Consider the following 13,362-nt stretch of genomic DNA (forward strand, 5'->3'; position numbering starts at 1 on the left):
CTAGTTTGGAAGAGGAAAATGAGGAGTATTTATTAATGGTCCAAGGGGCTTAAAAAGGAGAAGTGTTTTAGGAGTCTCTCATTGGGGAATTGAGACAAATATATTTGTTATTATCACCATTAACAAAAACAATAGGAAACACTAATCCACTGCTGTGTGATAGGTACTTTAATTAAAATACGTGGTGAGTGGAGGGAGAAAGAGCTGGATATGAGAATGAAAACAAAATGGGAAAACTGGTTCTCTGAATAACCTAAAGGCTGGTAGGATGTGGACAGTCTGTTTACAGGAGAATGGGCCTTCAATATTAGGGGATCCAGGATGACCTGAATGGCCTGGCCTCTGCACGGAGGGAGGCTATATCAGGCTGGCTATAGATGGGGACCTGTTCTAGGAACACTGCAGCTCCAGGTCAGTCAGGTTCCTATTGCCAGATCATGGAGGACCCTAGACAAGCTAAAGAGTTACAAAGGGAATGGAAGAAGCCTTGATGTTTGATAGGATAGAAAAGCTGAGAATGACTGGGAAGAATCAGTAGTGACTCTATGAGCTGGGTTCTATGTGGTTAGTCAAGTTGGAATGGCATGGCTATTAGTAGGAAGGTTGTGGTGGGGAAACAGACTAGGGAGAGAAGGTAGAGTTGGATCCTGACAGAGGCAGCACAGCCAAATGGTGATTGGCAATACAGGTTGGAACTTAAGAAGGTAAGGATTTGGGAGCTATTAGCTTAGAAGTTTGAGACAATTTGGGCTCTATCAAAAAGACACTGTATATGCAAACTATTACATTTAGAATGGGTAAGCAATGAGGTCCTACTGTATAGCAGATGGAACTATATCCAATCTCTTGGGATAGACTATGATGGAAGACTATATAAAAAAAGGAATACACACACACACACACACATAACTAGGTTACTTTGCTCTACAGCAGAAATTGTCACAATATCGTAAACCAACTATCCTTTAATAATAAACAAATAAATACATACATAAATAAAATCTCTAAAGGACAGAAGACAAAGGAATAAACCAAGGTGAGAATATAAGAGAATGGGAAGAAGTAGAATACCTGTAAAGGAAAGAGCAAAGAAGAAGTAAGAGAGTTTATAACCAGATCAGAGAAATTCAGGAAGGAAGTAGCAGTGAAGAGAACAGGATATTATAAAATATCGAGGAGAAGATGAAGGAGATTAAGCAAACATGGGTGGTGAGATATAGCTGTTGGGTGCAGAAAAGACCAGTGCAATCCAGACCATAGTAAGCAAGTCTGTCCAGGAGGCCAGAGCTATAAACAGGACTCCAGGTGCTCAGGGTCTGAACTAGTGTGAAAAAGAGACAGCAAACCTCTCAATAACTAGATATTGCAGAAGAGCAAATGTGGAGAAGAAAAAGAGGTTTTCAGAAAGCAAAGAAAATACTCTTGTACAGGAGTCAGAGACTGAATTAATCCTGTTAATAGCAGCTGAGTTACCTTGAGTAAATGACTCAGCTTCTCTGAGCCTCTGGATCTTTACCTGTACAGTGGAGATGCTAATAGCTCCCATGCACACTTCACAGAGTTATTGTCATTCATTCATTCATTCATTTATTCACTGATTCAGCAAACACGGAATTTTTACTCTATGCCAGTCACTGTTGTAGGCATAGGTAAGAAGTGGCATAAGACTGTCCATCACAGTTGAGTAGGAATCAAAGGAGAAAATGATGAAAGTTTTGATTATGGTCTATTGATTTGGAAAGAGTATTGATTCAGAGTGATGCAGAGCAGGAAGTCCAGTTGCATTGAGGTTTGGACTAAAAAGAGGTCATCCAAGTGAAACTGTCCTGTACATGGGTTGATATTTTTGACTAATGATGATAGATTTGGAGGAGATTCAGCTTTGAAGTGAGAACTGAAACCTCAAGAGGGGAAATGCTGGCCAAGAGATTGAGTGCAGCAAAAAAAAAAAAAAAAAAAAAAAGGCTGAGGTTTGCAGGCTGACTGGCTAGAGGAGGACAAACAAGGAAAGTCTTCTGAGCAGAGTCAGAGCAAATCAGGGACAAAGACGTCAGGGAAGAATGAGTCTGGAGATTGCAGCACAGCCATTAATAGCAAGAGCATATTTCTTTTCTTTTCTTTTTTTTTCTTCTTCTTAATGGCAGCACCTGTGGCATATGGAAGTTCCCAGACTAGGGGCTGAATCAGAGCTGCCCCTGGAGCCTATGCCACAGCCACAGCAATGCTGGATCCAAGCTGCATCTGGGACCTACATCATAGCTTACAGCAATGCTGGATCCTTAACCCACTGAGTGAGGCCAGGGATTGAACCCAAGTCCTCATGGACACTATGTCAGGTTCTTGACCCATTGAACCACAATGAGAACTCCTGATTTATTTATTTAGTGGAGTTTTATTTGATTACGGTTAGAATCATTTTAATTGAACTTTACCTATTCTATCGTAATTTTTAGTCAGAGAAGTACATTTTTCTACATGATATTGTCATTTAGACATAGAAATATGTCATACAAGCTACACATAGCACAAAATTGCTGCATTGTAGAGCCAGAATATAGTGCTCCATTCTGTGCTTTTGAAGAATGGGAAATGCTGAAGGGCTGTTTGCAGAAATACTCATATGAATAGGTTCCTTAAAGGTAAAGGAATACAAATGATCTAACCTGCACAAAATAGAGCAAAGGTTAGTAGCTGCATACCAAAAATAGTTTCCTGGACTTGTCAAATTACTTTATTTAAATACAAAATTGTTATTCATCTAGGGTTGGGCTACTGCAGTGGATCTTGACTTGGGCTGACAAATGCTAGAATTATAAGGATGTCTGAGAGTAACCAAGGGTGGGGAGAAAGGATGGGAAGGACTTTCAACAGCATCTAATACAGTGCTTGATATATGGCTGGTGCTTAATGAACAAATTAAATAATCAGTCAAGCCAAGAAGTAGATTGCTAGGTCTTCACTTGAAAGTGCACCCCTCATAATAATTTTTATGAATCATACTATATTTCCACTGACAGGAGAACGTGAAAATAGAATTAAATTGAATCATCCTGAATAATGTCTACCTCTTATTGTGTTCTTTTAGATACATTTCTAAATTATTTCTACAAATTTCTATAATATGTACAACATAACATATAGTATTTTTCATAATTTGCTATTGTTTTGTGTATGTTATGCTTTTTGAACTTGAACTGAACACTTTATTGACAATATTAGAATCAATTCTTACAAGTATCTTTGCTTTGTAGCTTAGGAAACTTAGAAAGTTTATAACTTAAAGTCACGTAAGTGTGTGTAAGAACCAAAATTTCAACCTGGAAGGGCCCAACCTAAATCCTGTATTCTTTAAGACTCCTTATAGTACAAGAAATTTTTGAGTGGCACTACAGAGTGTTCTTTAGAGTAGTCTTTACAAATAGGGTGGTTCATGGGGAGTGTTGCATAGAAGGAAAAAGTTTTAGATGCTATTTCATGTTCTCTTTCAAGTGTGTACTTGAACTCTGTGCATTACAACTTGGTGAGAGTCAATCCTAGTAGCTGCTTATTGGTGGTTATCAGATTCCCAGAAAGTTGGGGAAAACTTTCAGTTAAGAAATAGGTTTTAGGAGTTCCCGTCGTGGCACAGTGGTTAACGAATCCGACTAGGAACCATGAGGTTGCAGGTTCTATCCCTGCCCTTGCTCAGTGGGTTGACGATCCGACGTTGCCGTGAGCTGTGGTGCAGGGTCGATCCGACGTTGCCGTGAGCTGTGGTGCAGGTTGCAGACGCGGCTCGGATCACGCGTTGCTGTGGCTCTGGCGTAGGCCAGGGGCTACAGCTCTGATTCGACCCCTAGCCTGGGAATCTCCATACGCCACGGGAGCGGCCCAAGAAACAGCAAAAAGACAAAAAAAAAAAAAAAAAGTTTTAATAGCAAACACTGTGTACTTACATTAATTGGATAAGCATGTTGATGTGTAAAAGTGTTTCTTTCTTCAGTATCACTTTTAGTTAATCAAAACTAATCTTTACCACATCTCCATGTTGATCACTATTATTTTATTGACATAAATAAAAATGGTTCTTTTTCCCCCCATTTTGCTCCTTTAATGAGTAGGCTATAGAAAAAAAAAAGTTTTTATATTAGTTATATAAAAGTGATTTAGGAGTTCCCGTCGTGGCGCAGTGGTTAACCAATCGGACTAGGAACCATGAGGTTGTGGGTTCGATCCCTGGCCTTGCTCAGTGGGTTAACGATCCGGCGTTGCCATGACCTGTGGTGTAGGTCACAGACGCGGCTCGGATCCCGCGTTGCTGTGGCTCTGGTGTAGGCCAGTAGCTACAGCTCCGATGAGACCCCTAGCCTGGGAACGTCCATATGCCGCGGGAGCGGCCCAAGAAATGGCAAAAAGACAAAAAAAAAAAAAAAAAAAAAGTGATTTAAATGTAAACCATGGACACACTTGATCAATTATTGCTTTTTGTTTATTACCTCCTCTGATTTTCTATAATTATATAACATAATATATAATACTTTGCTATTGTTGTGTGTAAGTTATGGTTTTATAAATTCCTTGAGGTCAGAGTTCATAAAATATACTTCTGTCTTACAAAGGGATAATCATATAATTTGTGCGCAAAATTTTTGGTTTTTTTTTTTTCTTGATAATTAGTATGATCCCTGAAGGTAATAAAGTGATGGTAAGCCAAGAGTTTCAAAAAAAAGGGTCTATGGAGTTCCCGTCGTGGTTCAGTGGTTAAAAAATCTGACTAGGAACCATGAGGTTGTGGGTTTGATCCCTGGCCTTGCTCAGTGGGTTAAGGATCCAGCGTTGCAGTGAGCTGTGGTGTAGGTTGAAGACGAGGCTCAGATCCCCCATTGCTGTGGCTGTGGCGTAGGCCGGAGGCTACAGCCCTGATTCGACCCCTAGCCTGGGAACCTCCATATGCCACTGGAGCAGCCCAAGAAATGGCAAAAAGACAAAAAAAAAAAAAAAAAAAAAAAAAAAAAAAAAAAAAAAAGGGTCTATGTCATATTCATCTTTGTTTCCTCTGGACAATGACAGTATTTGGCATGTAGCAGCAATTCAAATGACTCTTGAGTGGATAAATGGAAGAATGAGACAAAAAACTGTAACTGGCAGTGTTCAGGAGAAACATGGGTCACCAATAAACCTTTGAAAAGAGGACTGCTTTCTTGTGTAGTCAAGAAAAGCAAATTAAAATGTTTCTTTTTACAGCCACAAAGTAGCAAAATGGAAAAAATATAACAATATCAACTGTTGATAACGATTTAGAACTGAAACTCCTATACACTAATGGTGGGAGTATAAATTGGAGCAATAAGGTAACTTTGAAAAACAATTTGAGTCTCTAGTTCCATCCATGTTGCTGGAGTGAATAAGCAATAAGATCCTGCTATATAGCACAGGGAACAATATGTAGTCACTTACAATGGAACATGATGGAGGATAATGTGAGAAAAAGAATGTATACATATGAGTGACTAGGTCACTTTGCTGTGCAATAGAAATTGACACAACACTGTAAACCAAGTATAATGGAAAAAAAATCATTAAGAAAAAAAAGAAAGAAAAACAATTAGATATTATCTAGCAAAGTGGAGATTCTGATGCCCAGCAATTCAATTCCTGGGAGAAAGCCTGCATGCCAGTACCAGAAGATATATACAAGAATGTTCACCCTAGCACTATCATAATAGACCCAAACTGGAAGCAACCTAAATGTCCATCAAGAGTAGAATAGCTAGGAGTTCCCATAATGATGCTGTGAGTTGAGAACCCGACTAGTATCCATGAAGATTAGGGTTTCGATCCCTGGCCTTGTTCAGTGGGTTAAGGATCCCGCATTGCTGTGAACTGTCTCTGGCTTGGAACCAGCATTGCTGTTGCATAGACCGGCAGCTGCAGCTCTGATTTGACCCCTAGCCTGGGAATTTCCAGATGCCACAGGTGTGGCCCTAAAAAGGAAAAAAAAAAAAAAAAGCAAAAAAGAGTAGAATAGTTAAACATACTGTAGTATAGTCATACAGTGAAATACTATGGAGCAGTGAAAACAAACGGATCACAGCTGCTCTTATTAACATGATGAATCACAGGAAAATACTATTTAATTTAAAAAGCAGGGGGAGTTCCTGTTGTGGCTCAGTGGTTAACGAATCCGACTAGGAATCATGAGGTTGCAGGTTGGATCCCTAGCCTTGCTCAGTGGGTTAAGGATCCGGCATTGCCTTGAGCTGTGGTGTAGGTTGCAGATTCGGCTCGGATCCTGTGTTGCTGTGGCTCTGGCATAGGCTGGTGGCTACAGCTCCAACTGGACCCCTAGCCTGGGAACCTCCGTATGCCGCGGGAGCAGCCCAAGAAATGGCAAAAAGACAAAAAAAATAAAAAAAAAATAAAATAAATAAAAAGCAGGGAGTTCCTCTGTGGCTCAGTGGGTTAGGGACCTGGTATTGTCACTACTGCTCCTTGGGCCACTGCTGTGGCACAAGTTTGGTCTTTGGCCAGGGAACTTCCAAATACTGTGGGCGTGGCTGAAAGAAGAATAGAAAAGCAAATTAAATACAGTGATCTCATTTCATATAAAGCTTTACAATGCCAAATTAAAACTATTACTTATTGATAGGTACATGGATGGTAAACTATAAATAAAAGCAAAGTAGTGGGTATGCCTGGTTAATGGAGATGTAAAAAAGATTCAGCATGGAGTTCCCATCGTGGCACAGTGGTTAACAAATCCGACTAGAAACCATGAGGTTGCGGGTTCGATCCCTGGCCTTGCTCAGTGGGTTAAGGATCTGGCGTTGCCGTGAGCTGTGGTGTAGGTCTCAGACGCGGCTCGGATCTGGCGTTGCTGTGGCTGTGGTGTAGGCCGGTGGCTACAGCTCTGATTCAACCCCTAGCTCAGGAACCTCCACATGCCGCCAGTGCGGCCCTAGAAAAGGCAAAAAGACAAAAAAAAAAAAAAAAAAAAAAAAAAAGATTCAGCATAGAGTTCCTGTCCCAGCTCAGCGGTTAGCAAATCCGACTAGGAACCATGAGGTGGAGGGTTCAATCCTTGGCCTCGCTCAGTGGGTTAAGGATCTGGCATTGCCATGAGCTGTGGTGTGGGTTGCAGACTCGGCTCGGATCCCTCGTTGCTGTTTCTCTGGCGTAGGCTAGTGGCTACAACTCCGATTAGACCCCTAGCCTGGGAATCTCCATATGCCGCAGGAGTGGCCCTAGAATAAGACAAAAAAAAAAAAACAAACAAAAACAAAAAAAAACAAACCAAAACAAACAAACAAACAAAAGATTCAGCATGTACACAAGTGTCTTTCAAAATACTGGTAGTGCTAAGCTGGGTGTGGGTACGCAGGTGTTAATTCTCTTTTCATTGTAACACATATATCAACACTGTTTTTCTCTACTAATTTAATATTTAAAATAAAAAGGAATGAATGATAATGTTTGAATACAGCCTTTGTGATAATGACAATGCAGGTAGTATCTAGCTGAGCAAAAAATCCTTTCTACTGCTTTTCATTTTTAATGGTGTTTTTTATTTCTAAAATAGCCAAATTCCGGGCAGGTTGAAAATGATAAATATGAATATAAACCACAAGGTGGCGTCCTAGCCTCATGTGTCTCAGACACATTTAATCCAAGTAACTGATGCTTAACCTTAGATATGCTGAATATAGTTAAAATCTAGAGTTGATTGTATTCATAGGAAGCAACGGAGGATTTTTTTCTTTTAGCTTCTTTCTTTTCATTTTATCAATTAATTATGCTTGATTTTATTTGCATATATATTGTGCTATCAGATAAAAGTTTGTGGGAAAGCAATTTAGATAAACAATGAAATAAGTATGCAGGTCCAGCATATGACATTTATTCATTCATTCCTTACTCACTCAATCCATCAGTCATGCATTCATATACTCGGTCATTTAACGTCCACACATATTTTTGAGCTTCTCTTCTATACCAGACACAGGGCAAAAAGGCCCTGGAAACTTAATGTTGAACAAAAACGTAGTCGCTATCATTTACTTTCTGTGTAGTGGTGGAGACAAATTAGTCATATCATCACAAATTTAAATTGCAACAGATGAATTCTGTGTAGGAGAACTATGTGGTTCACAAGATTCCACAACATGGTTTTGAACCAATAGGAGATGTCGAAGGAATGACCCATCTGTTGAGATCTGAAAAATGAAGACGAGTAACCTAAGTAAAAAGAACATTTTGAATAGAAAGAACATGAGCAGGGCCTTGCAGCAGGAGAAAGCAATGAAAAGAAGGTGGGAAAAAAAGGAGGATGACTGGGGTGGCAAGTCAGAGGCAGCAGAGATGGGTGAGGAGAGGCCTAAGAAGGGGGCAAGGAAAAGATCTAGCCTGGCCTTAAGCCTGAGGTTGAGAATTTTGTCTTCATACTAAGAGCACTATGGAACCACAGAAAGGAGGGTGGAAACAGCTCAAAGTCCCTGTCTAGTCACTAGTAACTCAGTAGCTTTATCAGTGGATGTGAAGGATTCTGCCTTAAGTGCATGACTCTGTTCGCCTAGGTGTGATTAGCTTTTTGATAGTGAAGGACATCATTTAAAAACAGTAGCAGAATTTCAACCGCAGCCATATTTATTCTATTTAAGATTTTTCTCTTCCTTCCTCCCTTCCTTCCTTCCTCCCTCCCACCCTTCCCTCCCTCCTTTCTTTCTTTCTTTCTTTCTTTCTTTCTTTCTTTCTTTCTTTCTTTCTTTCTTTCTTTCTTTCTTTCTTTCTTTCTTCTTTCATCTTTTGAGGGCCGCACCCATGGCACATGGAGGTTCCCAGGCTAGGGGTAGAATCGGAGCTGGAGCTGCCGGCCATAGCCACAGCCACAGCCACAGCCACAGCAATGCGGGATCTGAGCCACATCTGTGACCTACACCACAGCTCATGGCAATGCCAGATCCTTAACCCACTGAGGCCAGGAATCCAACCTGCTTCCTCATGGATACTAGTCAGATTTGTTTCCACTGAGCCACAATGGGAACTCCAGGTGTTGCTTTTTAAATCCTACTTTACTGATGAGAAAAACAAAGCTTTCGCAGATACAGTTATTTGTCCAACATCACCCAGTTACTATAGCTCAAGATGTATCCAGGTCCATCTGATTTCAGAACTTGTCCTTTTAGTCACTATACTATGTATTTTACTCACTGAAGAGTTAGGATTTTAAAATGACTTATCAATATTGATAGACTAGAGAGAAATTCACTAGAATTATAAATAGAGATTTCAAATTATTTATAAATGATCTGAATAAGGACCAAAATTTTTAATAGGCTGCCACATCTTAAACAAAACTGCTTAATAGACCTGATTTAACTAGTTAAATATGCAGTGTCCTGGATAGGACTATAAAGTGGCACAATTGTTCAGCAAACCACCTCCTTGTTCATATGTCTCTCCTGTGTCAGCCGTGGATATACCTACAGACTTTGACTCCTAAGCCACACATTTAAAAGGAGCAATTAAATAACTTTTACACTTCTCTCACTCCTCCTGTCCTGAAAAAAAACAATGGTGAACTTTGTTTCTCCTTCTGTCTCAGGCTCCTAATACCCAAAGCAAGTACACTGCCTGCTGGACTTTGGTGTCTGGAGAAGTGGCTAAATGCATTTACATTGAGTCATTCACTGCTCCTGTGTTGTTTTGTCTGTGGCTCCTACTGTTGGGCATGCTTGGGGTTTGACAGTTACATCAAAGGGGTAGCTGTGCTGTGAGAACTGGTTAAGTGTGGGCCAGATAATTCATAGGTTTATTGCTAAGACCTCTTCCCATGATAGTCATGGTCAGATGGTACTTGGTGTTTAAGCCTGTTCTCTTGGTGTAACACATATGCCTTGAGCCTGCCTAATGGTTCAGCAGTCGTGGACTCATGGATATCTTTTGGGGGGCTTTCTGAACCTTGAAAGGGGACACAACAACCCCTCCAGCCTCCTTGTACTAGCAGTAAAAAGGATGTTTGTCACCATAGGCAACACTTGCCCACTGAGCTTGACTGTACCCTTGTCTGAGGGTCACCAGGCTGTATGTGGGTTTTGATGTCACCACACTTGACCATTTGCACTATGCTATGCTTATCTTTCTGCCGTCAGAAATATGTCAAAATAACAAAATAAATTTAACAGTGGCTGCTTGTGAGACAAAAAAGTGACTGGCATAGTTCCTGTTTAGGAGGTGGCTGGCGACTGTGACAGAGAAATGTGTTATGATGACAATAAAATGTGGTCTGTGTGCCTCTATGTTTTGCCCTCCTGACAGCGAACACGCCTCCATCATCTTGCCAGACCCCAAGAGAAGCCTATTTAAAGCCGCTGTGCTGAGACAGACTGGCTAGGATGTGGGAAGAGGCCAGCTATGGCTGGCCCAGGAGAAAGGCTACACAAACAGAGTTACACAAAGCTCTGGTGCCTGTTGTTTTTGGTGAAGAAAAAAGAAAGTCTTTAGGGTCTCTGCAATTAATGACAAAGGTTAAAAAAAAAAAAAAAGAAAAGAAAAGAAAAGAAGAGAAGCAGCAATGAGTGATCTAGGAAGCAGAGCTTTATACTTTTATAGTACCGTAAATAATATTCAACTTGGTAATTTATGATCAGGAAAGGAGGGGTTAACTCAAGATTCTCAGTTGTTTTAGGACTTTATGAGCAATATAAAATTTATCACCCCACTTACACAAGCGAAACATTACGAATAATAGCCATTCTTTGCAAAACTGTTTTTCTTCCGCATGAGAAAAGCTGACTTTGTTTTCATTGCAATGAAAATATAAAACTATCACAATGCACACTTAACGCAAGAAACTTTAGAGTTAACTTGCCTCTTTCTACTCCTTAGAAAATAAGCTTATAAGGCATCCTATTACATGCATATTCCATTTCATATGCATAAACCTCTTCATTCCCACAGACTAATAGAATGGCAACAGAGGTCAAGGAAATGGAATATACAGTTCTCGGAAGACTGAGAATTTAGAGGCATATAAAAATGTCTCTGGATATGAGATTTTTGAAAAGTTATATACATATAAACTGTTAACTGCTATAGAAAGCATGCTTAACTGCAGGCCGGAGTTTAGGTTAGTTAAAAAGCCCTTCCTGATAACAAAACTCATTAAAGTGAATGGATTACTGAGCGGGCCAAATGAAGAATGTTGTTTTATGACATGAGGGACCTGGAATGTATAAACATTCAGAATAATCCAGCATTTTCCCTCACAAAAATCTATCTTTTACATCTAATGGAAGACTGAGAATTTTTTTTTTCCCTCAAACCCAATTTACTCAGTTATCTAGTCACTATTTTGCCTCACTGTTGTCAACCACCTTGACCGAGATCATATAGAATCCTCTTTGGTAGTGTTTATAGAGGGTAACTTTACTGATAAAGACAGGCAGTTTAAAACCTTAACTCTCAACTGCTTGACAGGTGAAAGTTAAAACTAGTGAACTGTCAAAATAATTTCCCTTTATGTTGTACTATAGAATAAGGCAGAGTTCTTTTTCTTTTCTTAAAAATCTTTCGTATATTAAAAGGGTGAGATGGTGGAGATTTTTATGCTAATACTATAGACATTTACTGTTGTCTTCAGCTCAAAGTGATTTCAGGCAGGATGAAATGCTGAAAGTCTGAATGAGTGAGTCCAGAAGAAGGGCCAAAAGCCACAGCCTAGAGGTCAAAGGTACAGGCTTAAGAATCAGACAGGCCTGGGCTGAGTCATAACTCAACCTACCAGGTGTGACCTCGGAAAATCAACCTTTTATTCTCCCATTCCTAATATGTAAAGGTGATAATCTATAGGACAGTTAGCCAGGCTTAAATGAGCTAACAGATTCCAAACACTTAGCATGGAGCTTAGCACAGAGAACTCAACAGTTAATATTACATTTTATATTCATGTTTAGACCTATGACTTAGAGTGGGGATTGATTCTATCAGTTATAACAGAGGACCTGATTCTCTGATCAACCCCATCCCTGTGAAGTTAGGAGGGAGAAAGTGCCACCTAGTACCTAAGGAGCCATTTCTCATCTGCCTTTGGACTCTCGTAAAATATTGTCTATGGAAGCTAAAAGATTTCTCTTCTTTTAAAGATCTCTCATCCAAATTCAAAGACTTATCCTTCCTTCCAAAGAATATGAACTATAGCCATAGTTTATGATGTCATCTTTGCTGCAAAGCTTTGTTGTAGTTACTGAAATATTCACAACCTCAGTTATTGCTTAGATCTTAAAAGAATTACAAGGGGAAGCCTAACTCCATTCTTCAGGAAAACACAGAACTATGAATAGTCCCATTGGGCCATAAAAACATGAAACACTTTAAAAATACATCTTTAGATCATTAAGCCATTACAAAGTCAACCCAGATTCTTTGATTTGACTAAGACCCTAAGCTGATGAGATGTTTTTAAGTAAGCTAAATCACTTACATTTTAATCTATATACATTTCTAGCCATGAGTTTTTAAATTGCATTTGAGTGTAATATTATAGTAGTGCCTCAAATACAAGACGCACTTTTTTTTTTTTGTCTTTTTGCTATTTCTTGGGCCGCTCCCGCGGCATATGGACATTCCCAGGCTAGGGGTCTCATCGGCTCTCTAGCCACTGGCCTACACCAGAGCCACAGCAACGTGGGATCCGAGCTGCGCCTGCAACCTACACCACAGCTCACGGCAACGCCGGATCCTTAACCCACTGAGCAAGGCCAGGGATCGAACCGGCAACCTCATGGTTCCTAGTAGGATTTGTTAACCACTGCGCCATGAGGGGAACTCCCAAGATGCACTTTTTAAAGAAGTTTTACTGTGGAAATTGGGATGGGTAGAGTTATGCTGTGTTTTCCTTAAAAAACTGACCTTAAACCAACACTACATCTTGCAACGGACAGACTTATGGAAATATGAAATTCTAAAATCATCTTGCTTTGTGATGATGTTACCTAAGGTAATATTACTCCTAGTCTGTATTAATTATTGGCAAAAGGGACAAGTTGAATACATAAGGATGGTAGTTAAAAAGGCTTCATTAAGATTGATGATACATATGTAAATATAGATCAGAGTCATCACTCTAGCTAATATTTGAACTATTTTAAAAGTCCCTCAGATTTGTCCAAATATGATATGAAACAACATGTTTGTAATTACAAAAGACCCCAAGGAGAGGAAAAGCCTCCTTGACCAGTTCCTAGAAACCCCTTTCCTCATTCTCTGGGCCCCTCCTTCTTTTGAGGGTCCCTATAAACAGCCACAGTGGCAGCCACACCTCTATCACTGTCAGGCTGCAGGATCACACCTTTCAATGCTACTACATACCATCAGAAGGCTGATACA

Source organism: Sus scrofa, chromosome 1 (genome assembly GCF_054392235.1).
Source record: "Sus scrofa isolate SSC_HxYL_T2T_F1_AM1 chromosome 1, Sscrofa_HxYL_maternal_Yorkshire_Landrace_v2.0, whole genome shotgun sequence".
Taxonomy (NCBI): Eukaryota; Metazoa; Chordata; class Mammalia; order Artiodactyla; family Suidae; genus Sus; species Sus scrofa.